At 38.9% G+C, this 12,455-nt stretch overlaps 1 non-coding gene across 1 annotated transcript; it reads right to left on the reverse strand.

Annotated features, from left to right (window-relative positions):
• Positions 1 to 10,597: 10,597 nt before the first annotated feature.
• Positions 10,598 to 10,716, reverse strand: LOC116096392. Its single transcript, XR_004120979.1, has one exon. It is a non-coding gene; the product is annotated as a 5S ribosomal RNA (ribosomal RNA).
• Between the last annotated feature and the right edge of the window lie 1,739 nt (positions 10,717 to 12,455).

Raw genomic sequence — 12,455 nt, forward strand, 5'->3', positions numbered from 1 at the left:
GCTTTTGTAGTAAAAGTAAACAAATCAGGCAGCTCCATGGCAACACTTACCTAGTAGAGGAGGAGAGATGATGGGATAAAGGAAGTAGAGAGGAAATGTGCTAAAGAGGAGGCCTAGAAAAGGCTTTTGGAAAAAGTAAAGGTTCCAATAGACATAGAGAAATAAGTGTCTTAGAGAGTAACCCACACAATAAGGCACAGAAGGGCATAACAGGCAGATGTCCTCCAGGGGGCATAGTAAAGAAATACCCCTGTGGTGTAAGAGAGTGTGTACCAAAGTCCAAGAGCCTGTGAAAAAGAGTGATCCTCAGGTGATGGATACCCTGAAGGGCATAGCAAGCTCCAGGATCCAGAGAAAGGACACATACTGATTAGGCAAGGAGAGAAGGATGGTTAGAGCAGATGGAGGGAAGACTGGGCTCAAGAGTGAGACTTTAGGACTTGGAGCCAAATATTTTGGGTGGTAGAATCCAGCAGAAACAAATGAGCCAAGCATGCATTAGGAGAGTCAAATCAGCAGCTTGTTTCAGAGAGGTTGAGTCCCTTGGAAAGGAACTCATGTATTCAACCCTGTGGTTTTGGGCAACAGATCAATGAAAGAAAATTAAATAGGAGAAGGAGTACAGTACTACTAAAATATGGAGACATATTTATTGTAGGTAAAAGGGAGAAAACAGGAAGATAGAAAAGTCCAGGATAAACACAGGTAGCAGATTAAACTGGAACATGAGGTGATTGTTGGGGGGTGTGAGGCAGAGGAAGGGAAGAGCTGTCAACCAAGGCAGCCCAATTCAAGAGGCTAAAAGATGAGCATAGCAAAAATGGTTGTATTATGTAGAGATCAAACTTGGGGAAGGGAAGCAGAAGCCTAGCACCTGGGAGTGTGAGGATTAGGGTAGCTGATAGGATATGTTGGCTATACCATGTATAGCCTGTTGGTAGGAACTGAGGGATGCTGTGAGAATCTGATGGCAGGTCCACTTTGATATGTTCAATGGGAAACTCAACCATTTGCCCTGGGTTTGAAACCTAACAATTAGATTGCCAATGATCTGAAGTCTGGCTAGCATGTTGCATTCATCTGCATGCTGGACAATGGATACTCTCAGGAATTGTTGATTAGAGTGAAAGATATAAAATTCACACATACAGACTTTTTCAAGTAATTCTGCTTCAAGGAATTCATGTAGACCTATGTTCTGTGATATATAAAATATGTATACTTAGATATTTTAAGTATCAATAAAAGATCAGAAATTGGAAAAAAAAACATGGCAGTGGCCACCTAAGCTTCTTAGATCCTGAGTGATCCATGGAGGCTCTGAGGAGTGACATGGAGGCAGAAATAGAATCTGCAAAGCCTGTAGCACCTCTGAAGCAACTAAGAACAAATGACAAATCTTACAGGAAGATATGTTTAATAAGTGAACTCACAAAATTGGAAAGAAAGATGGCAGACAGAGGCCTTTGGGAATCAATATCCAAGGTCACTGCAAATCACCCAGCAGGCTTTAAGCACAAAGGTCCTGCTGGTGAAACAGAGAACCAGGACAGGGATTTGTGCAACAAAGCTTGCCCTAGAGCCAGCCAGGTGGTATCTGCATCGAGCTGCTTCTGCTGAAGCCTGTGCTGTTCTTATGGGAGACAGACAACAATGGGCAGTGGTGCTGGCTTAAGGCTTTAAACACAAAGGTCAAGCCTGGCAAACCTCAGGGCAACAGACATGGAAGGCAAGGGTAAGGAGGTGTATAGCAGCCAGGAACTCCCACAGGACCTGCCTAATCACAACTTCACCCTGATTCTGGGCCACAACAGAATGTTAAAGTCTCTTCAACAATTCAGTATTCATGGTGCTTCAGAAACCAGAATTCTTGAGCCAGATCAATGACATGCTACAATAAATATTTTCATACAAAGCTGTTTGGCAAAAAATATATACTATGTGACACACCACATTTTTCAATGCCACAATAATGAACACCACAACAGTGGTGACAGGCTGCAGTGGATGGAACATCATACCCTTGCTGAACAGGCCTGACAGGGTGATACACAGCAGCCTGTATCCTACACAGGCTCAATTCCTTACATGAAACTGTCCCACAGTTTCATGAACTGGGTTCTGCCTCGACCGAAAGGGAGAAAGGAGACCTGAGACACAGAGTTCGAGAACAAAAGGACACGAAGCCAAGTTTAGGGTTTCCAATCAAGGCTCGCCTTTATTTTTGGGGTTCAGCATTTATATACAAGAAAGCAAAACTGAATCTCTAGGTTACAATGACATTTGAATAACATGAGCAATTCGGGAGTCAGGAAGAGTCCGAACAGAGTCAAAGGGGATGTCAAAGGGAAGCTGGGCTGCTGGGCTAAAGGTGGCAGCTCAGGGTGTCCCGCAGGTCTCAACTACGGGGAGTGGCTGAAGGCGCAGTCCACGGTGGGGGAGGAGGTCAACAACAGATGTCCTCAGGCTGCAGATGCACCAGATTCCTCTGGAATCCTCAAAGGTGGAACACAGAGTAGTGAGCCTTTGTTTTAGGCACAGCAGGTGTGAGTTGAGTCTCCAGTGGCAAGCTCTGATGTCTCTGAGCTAAGGCAGAAGGGAGGGACCCAACACTTACACATTGTGAAGCTCCATTATATCCCCTGTTCTGAGCAACCACAGATTGTACAAGATGAAGTAAGGTTCATTTTCTGGATTGGACTTCCTCAAAAGATCTATATGGTCCATGCTGACCCTCAATGCTACATTGGTGTCCAAGGTCTGCTTCCCCAGATCATCTTGAAGCCCAAGGCTCATGTGTATGTCTATGGTTCTATAGCACCCGAGCACCATGTTGATGTGAATGGCCTGTACAGCCACCTGAGACCATGTGAATGTTCTTGGTTCATGCTGTTGCCAGAAAATATGTGGAAATCCACGATCCCTATTCTGCTGACTATAAAGAACAATGAAGTTACTGTAGCAATGGTACATATGACCTCCAACTCATAGTTGATAAAGAGAGACATAGAATACTTCTGTGACAACCACTACTCTCAGCTTAACCTCCCAAAAAAGTAAGAGCATAGACAGAACACAATCAAAGAGTTCTCTTAAAAATTTTGATATGGATGATGAAGTATAGTTCTCCACAACTGATGACTTTTGGTGGGTCTATGAGTGGAGAATGACTCAGATTTTTTTCCATTTAAATTCTTTTTTATTAGTAGTCATATATTTGTAACTCTATGAGCTTATCTATGTCTCTCCCAGCTCCCAAATAGTGACACAGCTTATTTATTATTTACAATTCCTATGGCCTTAAGTGAGGTTTTCTCCCCAACTAGCTCTTAATTTATATTGTCCCATTTATACTATTTGATGTTTTCCATATAGGTGCTTATCTCTCCTCTTTTTCATGTCCTACTTCCTTTTAGACCTGTGAATCCTCCCAACTCCCAAAGTTCTTTTATCTCCATATTGACAGGTCAGGCCATTCACATCAACATGGTGCTCAGCTGCTATAGAACCATAGACATATACATGAGCCTTGGGCTTCAAGATGATCTGGGAAAGCAGACCATGGACACCAATGTAGCATTGAGGGTCAGAATTGTAGTGCTTTTACACACAGATGCTTTTGCGCAAGAGATTATCCTTACATCTTCCCCTCTTAGTCCAATAAAAGGTTCTTTCTCTAAACTCAATAAACTACATGCAATAAAAACAATTATGAATACTATCATGTAAGAATGAAATTCACAATGTCTAGGCCATATGTATTTGACAAACTCGAATGAAATACTCTACTAGCTATCCTATCTTGATGAGTCAGAAGTTCTGTACCTGATTCATTTTCTATCATAACTTACATTTTCAAGATAAAATATTTTCTTAGATCTTAAATTATTTTCTTATATCCTAATGAACTAAAGTTTAGTTGTGGGACTATCATTATCTAGTCTTCAACCCCATAAGAGACCTGAGAAAGAAAAGTATTCTGAGTAAACAGAAAGTACAGAGCATGCAGCTTCAAAACTATAGACAAGACAGAGGTACTAACTTCCTAGACAGTTACACAAGCTTTCCCTGTGACATTGAAACAAACTTCAGCCTTCTGGCCCAATGTATGGCAAACTTCACTTTTCTGTGAATTAAGAATGTTAAAGGACTTACCTACTCTGTCTTGGCAAAGCTTGGCAGTTGCCTTCTTCTGTGTCTTCTTTGTTTACAGCTCAGACAGCATGCTTACATTAATTGAGGCAATGATAGTTTCTTACCCAGTGGATAGGTTGCCACATAGAAACAAACTCCATTTAGAGGTTCTTCAATGATCATCTTCTTTGAAGTGCAATGGAAGTACTGCCTGGAGCATTCACTGAGGATTTTGAAGGCCATCTATAGTATATCTGTGCCCAGTTCTAGCTATTCACTACCTGTAAAACATGGAAAACATCTACAGAAAGTTAAATAAATCTTAGGTCTATAACTAAGTAAACTAGTACCTAACATGACCAGTTTGACTGATTGACTATCAATTTTCATTCCTTAATTCTTCCAAACAGCTTGCAATAGCAGCTTTGAATGACAAGAACTTTACATTTTTAAATGAGTTGCATAGGTAAAATACCTTTAAAATAATTTAAACATAATACAGTATGTTATAACACAAATATAATTCTAACTTTGGATTAATATATAAAGATCCAAACTAATGTAAATAGTTGGTTTGTTGATGCTCTTTACTTTTAAAGTAGATTCAATAATCTATCCTCTTTTTTCTTTTCATCCTTTTCCTCCATTTCCCCACTCACATTAGATAGGAGAGAAAGAAGGATAGAGGAACTAAAAGGGATAAGAGAAAGAAATCCCTGAATCTAACCTTCTTTGTTTTTTTTTCCTTCTTGACCAAGACAATTAACAACTTGGAATCAACTCTACTCAAATGATAACTGACTTCCATCATCTATTGAATGACCAAAATCCACCATCAAATTTTGGGGGGAAAGGAATGATATTCCTTTTAGATTGTTTCCTGATGTCTGGGAGTGTTCTTTTAGGGCCCCTAAGAATGTTGGGATCTTGGCCACATCCTAGGAAGGCTTGCTGTGGTGGGTGATGGGTAAATTCAGGGCTTAACTGAAGTTCTAACTGGAGCAGTTTCAAAGACTGGATAAGTAGGAGTCAGCCACTATGAGGCTGTCCTGGGAGCAAGTTTTAATGAAACAGCAGCTAAGGAAGTCTGAGGTTGGATCAAATAGGACGCTGGAATATGTCTCACTGCCTTTTTTCAACATCCTTGAGGATGAATTTGTCAGAATTGTTTTAATTTCATTGGTGTCTGGTTGTTCTGTTCTCGGAGCATATAAATTCTTAAAGGTACTATATATTTCTGCAATAGCACTTGTATAGAATGTATAGTATGCACAATTTAGCTAAAGATGATTCTCTGCTCTATGTTTGAGCAAGAGAAAGGCCTCAAACGTTATAAGATTATTTAGATTGTATAAACAAGTTGCAATAAAAATTTCCATTGATTATTTTGTTCCCCCTTCTTTGGTCTTCCTCCTCTTGAGCTTCATGTGGTCTGTGAGTTGTACCGTAGGTATTTCACATTGTTTGCCTAATACCCACTTATTAGTAAGAACATAGTATGTGTATTCTTTTGTGAATGAGTTACCTCACTCAGGATTATATTTTCTAGATCCATCTACTTGTCTAAGAATTTCATGAAGTCATTGTTTTTAATAGCTGAGTAGAATTCCATTGTGTAAATGTACTACAGTTTCTGTATCCATTCCTCTGTTGGGTACATCTGGGTTCTTTCTAGCTTCTGGGTATTATAAATAAGGCTGCTATGAATATAATGTACCATGTGTCCTTATTACATGTTGGAGCATCTTCTGGTATATGCCCACAAGTAGTATAAAATAATCAAGAGAAGTAGAGGGTAGGAGGTACTTTGAAGGACAAAAAGGGGGAGGGGAAAAAGAGAGGAAGAATCAGGTATGGGAGGAGATAGAGTAAATATACAGACGGTCAGGAAATTAAACAGAGGTGTGTAGCAATGGGTGATGGGGAACTGGAGGTAGCAACTAGAAAGTCCCAGATGTCAGGAAAGCAAGAGCCTACCAGGACCTCACAGGGATGACATTACTTAAAATACCTAACAAAGGAGAGTCAGAAAGAACATGTATAGACCATATCCAGATGTTAGGCATGCCCCCGCTGGTTGAGGGATGGGGCCACCCCCTTGTCTCCAAAATTTTAACCCAGAATTCATCCTGTCTAAAGGAAATACAAGGAAAAAGAGTGGAGCATATATTGAAGGAAAGGCCATCCAGAGACTGCCCCACCTGGGGATCCATCACACATGCAGGCACCAAACCCAGACACTCTTGCTGATGCCAAGAAGTGTTTGCTGACAGGAGCCTGATACAGCTGTCTAGTGAGAGGCTTTGCCAGATCATACAAATGTGTATGCTCCCAGCTGACCGTCAGATTGAGCACAACGACCCCAATGGTGGAGTTAGAGAAAGGACTGAATGAGCTGAAGGGGCCTTATCTGGTATCAATGGGAGGGGAGGCCCTTGGTCCTATGAAGGCTTAATGCCCCTGTGTATAGGAATGCTATGGCAGTGAAACAGGGTGGGTAGAGCACTCTCATAGAATCAGGGTAAGAGGGGGTGGGATGGGGGTTTGCAGAGGGGAAACTGGGAAAGGTGATAGCATTTGAAATGTAAATAAATAAAATATCCAATTAAGTAATTAATGATAATAATAATAATAATAATAATAATAATAATAATAATAATAATAGAGGAGTGTTCCTCTTTCTCCACATCCTGGCCAGCATCTGCTGTCACCTGAGTTTTTTATCTTAGCCATTCTGCCTGGTGTGAGGTGGAATCTCAGGGAAACTCATCTATAGTTGGTGGGATTGCAAGCTGGTACAAGCACATTGGAAATCAGTCTGGTGGTTCCTCAGAAAATTGGACATAGTATTACCTGAGGATGTGAATATACAACTACTGGGCATATACCCAAAAGATACACCAACGTATAACAAGGACACATGCTCCACTATGTTCATAGCAGACTTATATATAATGGACAGAAGCTGAAAAGAACCCAGATGTCCTTCAACAGAGGAATGGATACAGAAAATGTGGTACATTTGTGCAATGGAAATCTACTCAGCTATTAAAAATGATGAATTCATGAAATTCTTAGGCAAATGGATAGAACTAGAAAATATCATCCTGAGTAAGGTAATCCAATCACAAAAGAACACATGTGGTAGACACTCACTGATAAGTGGATATTAGCCCAGGAACTCAGAATACCCAAGATACAATTCACAGACCACATGAAGCTCAAGAAGAAGGAAGATCAAAGTGTGGGTGCTTCGGTTCTTCTTAGAAAGTGGAACAAAATACTCAAGGAAACAAATATGGAGACAAAGTATAGAGCAGATACTGAAGGAAAGGACATCCAGAGACTGCCCCACCTGAGGATCCATCCAATATACAGTCACCAAACCCAGACACTATTGTGGATGCTAAGAAGTGCTTGCTGAAAGGAGCCTGATATAGCTGCCTCCTGGGAGGCTCATGCAGAGCCTGACAAATACAGAGGTGGGTGCCCTCAGCTAACCATTGGACTGAGCAAGGGTTCTCCAATGGAGGAGATAGAGAAAGAACTGAAGGAGCTGCAGTGGTTTGAAACCCCATAGGAAGACCAATAATATCAACCAACCAGTCCCCCCAGAGCTCCTAGGGAATAAGCCACCAACCAAGGAGTACACATGGAGGGACCCATGGCTCTAGCTGCACATGTAGCAGAGGATGGCCTTGTTAGGCATCAATGGGAGGAGAGACCCTTGGTCCTGTAAATGCTCAATATATGCCCTAGTATAGGGGAATTCAAGTGCAAGGAGGCAGGAGTGGGTGGGTGGATGGTTAGGGGAATACCCTCATAGAAGTTGGGGTGGGATGGCAGTTTCTGGGGACAGGAAAGAAGATCACATTTGAAATGCAAATAAGGAAAATATCCAATAAAAATAATAATAAAAGGAAAATTTTTAAAATCCCATCCATTACATTTGAAAAGATAGCATAATAAGTCCTGTGGAAAATCTATTGGCTATATATAGTTGAAGTTCTGGCTGGAGACATTCATAGCCAGTTTCAGAGTTGTTCCCATATAGAGGAATCAACATATACTTTAACTGTTATGTTGTTCTTGGTTTCTTCTTTCATGACTGCTGCCAAGGTTTTCAGAATATTTTCCCAAGCCAAATCTAATCTTTATTAATTTGGATGGAATCCATAACTTCCCTTCTCTTATTGAAATAAAGACAAAACCTCTTGCCCAACATAATACATTATTGCTTTCCATTCTGATGTTAAGACATACTTAAAATATATAGTCTGGTTTATTCTAGCATTTTTTCAATAATCCAATGTCCTTCAGCAGTTGTTGGGTTTTACTCACTAGCATTTAAAAATTTTAAAACTAATAAGGTACTATTTAATCTCTGTCTTTTAAAAACTCTTTTCTGTTTATTAGGCATTTCTTTTAAAGTACAATAGGATCTTTCTACACCTGATTTTCCTGTAGTATTGTGTGATATAATTGTAATGTGATTTATATTGTAATATGCAAAACAAATTTCATTATATTAAAGACAATTGATGGAGTATAGTCAATCTTAATTTGGACAGGTATGCCCAGAATAGCCATAACTTTTAATAAATGTGTAATTACAAAATCAGCTTTTTCAGAACCTAAAGCAGTTGCTCATTGAAGTCCTGAATATGTATGTATGGTATAGTACATATTTTAATTTTCCAAACCCTATATAATGAAATATATCCATTTACTAATGTAATTTGTTTAGGTATCTTTGGGGTTATTCCCTGAAGGTAATTTAGATTGGTTATACAAAAAACAGGTCAGACATTTCCTTATAATTTCTTTGGTTTGTTGCCAAGTGACAGAAATATCTTTATTCAAACTTTTGCTAATAACATGGTGCTTTTTATGAAATTCTGAAGTTTTCTAGCATATTTCCTATTAACAGCTGATCAGTTTTATCATTACAATTTGCCAGAGACCCTGGTAGATCCATACGGAATCTGATATCTGTTACATACAATGGATGATTTCCGTTGCTGATTATTTGTTGCAGCTGAAAAACTAGCAAAGCTAATTATTCAGAGTAAGTTCAGCAGTTTTACATGCAAAACAATTGTTTCTGTATATTGAAAGTCAGTAACTAAGAATGACATAAAGCTATGATTTTTTTAACTGGCTCAGAAGAACTCTGGCACACATTACTTATATTTTATTACTAATAGTCTGCCTTTTCTGATTTATTTGCTTCAGTATAGAATATATGGACTCCAAAACTTTGTGTCCCTTTTAATATATGAGGGAGGGAGAATTCAATTGTATATACTGAATTCGTTTCTTTGGGGGGGGGAGGGTATTTTTTGTTAACTTCTCCATAAAAATTTATTGCAACTTCTTTGCCAAACTTCATTTTCTGTCCATAATGAGGCAATTTCTGCATTAGTAAAATATACTACAATTTCTGCTGAGTATATTCCTTCTAGTTGACGATGTCCCATTTCTCCTTTCAGAACCATTTCAGAAAACTTTTCTACATTGGTCTTTAATTTTTATGATGTTTATGTGCTAAAAATATTAATTCTAAGATCTTCTTTCTGTATAAGAATTCCTGTTTAAGGGTGAGCAGAAGGCAAAATAACTAGAATACAAGCAATCCTAAGATCCAAAGAATCTATATCTATAACTTGTAATTTCTTTTCTACCAGAGCCAATTTTTTTTCAGATTCAGCTGATAATTTTCTAGGTCTAAATTAAGTTCTTATCACAGTAGAGTTTTTTTTTTTTTTATAAATTACTTAGCTCTTCAAATTGTGGACCTTAGCCAATTAATATCACCCATTAATTTTTTAATATCATTAAGAATTTGTAATTGACCAGACAGTGGTGGCATATGCCTTTAATCCCAGCACTTGGGAGGCAGAGGCAGGCAGATTTCTGAGTTCGAGGCCAGCCTGGTGTACAGAGTGAGTTCCAGGATAGTCAGGGCTATACAGAGAAATCCTGTCTCGAAAAACAAAATTGTAATTGGTCATTGGTCTCTCTTGATTTGTAATTTCACGGTAGAATTTTTTATAGACCTATCTTGTATCCTAAATAATTAATAGAATCTTCTCTTTGTATTTTTCCAGGAGCAATTTGTAATGCCAAACAAGGCAAAATTCTCTTTATTTTATCAAACATTTTCTCCTAAGGTACTTGTATCTGAGTCAGCCAGCAAAATGTCATCCATATAATGGTAAGTTATGGATTGAGAGAACTGCTTATGAATTATTTCTAATAGCTATTATAGAAAATATTGGCATAAGGTAGGACTGTCTAACCTACCTTGTGTCAAGACCCTCAAGTGGTATCTTTTAACATGTTAGGAGTTATTGTAAGCAGACATTAAGAAAGCAAACCTGCCCCTATCATGCTTTTGCAAAGGGATTATGAAAAGGTAATTTTTTGAGGAGTACCATTCTTTTTTTTTTTATTTTTTTTAAACCTAGAGCACCCGGTATTCCTAGGCGGTCCCCCATCCAAGTACTAACCAGGCCCGACCCTGCTTAGCTTCTGAGATCAGACGTGATCGGGTGTGTTCAGGGTGGTATGGCCATAGACACCATTCTTTTTTATTATTAATTATTTTATTTATTTACATTCCAAATATTGCCCCCATTACTGGTCCATCCGCCATGAGTTATTCACCCCATCCCCTTTGCTTCTGAGTGTGTGCTTCCCTACCCATCCACCCAAATCCCACCTCATCCCTCTAGCATCCATCTTTCCTGAAGTATCAAGTTTCTACAAGATTAACAGCATCCTTTGCCACTGATGCCAGATAAGGCAGTCCTCTGCTAGCTTAGTAGCAGGGGTCATGGACCAGCCCATGCATGTAACTTAATCCCTGGGAGATTTGAGGTGTCTGGGTTAATTGATACTTTTGTTCTTCCTATTGGGTTGCAATCCCCTTTAGCTCTTCAGTCTTTCTTTAACTCTTCTATAGAGATCCCTGACCTTAGTCCAATGGTTTACTGTCTCTGCATCTGTCTCAGTCAGTTGTCTGTAGAGCCTCTCAGAGGATAGCCATGCTAGGCTCCTGGCTCCAAGCACAATATGGCATCAGTAATAGTGTTGGGTTTTGGTGCCTGTGCAGCACAGGATGGATCCCAGGTTGGGCTAGTCTCTGGATGGCCTTTGAAAAGACAATCATTTCAATCAATCTCTATAATAGGCCATACCTAAGGTAACAAGGAAGGCAATAGGATTCTAGACTATAAAGAGCCCATTAGGAGAATGATTTTATTCATTGCTCTCATATGTGTTAACATGTTACATTTTTTCCTATTTCTTTTTAATGTCAAATATAGAAGAATTCTAAGGGTAGTGGACTCTTCTATATTTTAGGCCTCCAGCTGCTTTTGGACTAGCTATTCTGGTGCCTGCAACTTTCTTTTTGTCATAGGCCATTGTCCTACTCACACAGGATTGCTGGTTTGCCATTTTAGTGATAGTGCAGTTAATATATCAGCAGTTGCTCCTTCATATACAGTTGAAGAGTAGGCCTCTGTTGTTTCCTGCTTATGGACAGCCTGTAACTGTCTTTGATAACATTTTTTTCTATTAGAAACATCTCCCCGTTTACAACCTACCTCTAAAGTTAGAGTAATGCTAATCTGTACTTCTCATTGTTGCAGTAGATCTCTTCCCCATAGATTTATGGCTATAATAGCTACATATAGCCTTAATTTTCTTCTTTCACCTTCTGGTCCTGTGCATTTAATACATTTTAGACTTTGTTTTACCTGAGACAATGTCCCAATTCCTTGGATCTGTATAGATACCCTTTGGGCAAATTGGATTCCAGAAATCTTGTGAAATTATTGTTACATATGCTCCTATATCCATTAGTCCTTCAGTGTCAATTCCATCTAACAGTAATTTTAAATTTGGTCTTTTATTATTTATAGTAGTTTGCCAAAATACCTGTTTTGTGTATACTTAAAATATCTTGTTTTATCCATAGGAGCTGCTGTATCTCTACTAAATGGTTTATTTAATTTTTCATCAACTCTGTCCTCTCAGGCTTTCATTTTTCTAGTTGTTTTTCAGAACACTCTTTCCTTGGTGGACAGGAAACTAATGGCCCATGTTTATTGTTGGGTCTATAGTAGGGACCATTAGCCAATTTCCAACATTAAGGCATTGCCTCAAATATCTTTGGATAACATACATTCATGAACCTTATTTCTATTCCTCACATATATTCTATTTTTCATAGGAAACTGTTGTAGTCCAAAACCAACATGGAAAGAATAAAAGAGTTCTGGAAATAGGAGTAAGAAATGGACAGGAAAAGA

The sequence above is a fragment of the Mastomys coucha genome, chromosome X (genome assembly GCF_008632895.1).
Source record: "Mastomys coucha isolate ucsf_1 chromosome X, UCSF_Mcou_1, whole genome shotgun sequence".
In the NCBI taxonomy this organism is placed as follows: Eukaryota; Metazoa; Chordata; class Mammalia; order Rodentia; family Muridae; genus Mastomys; species Mastomys coucha.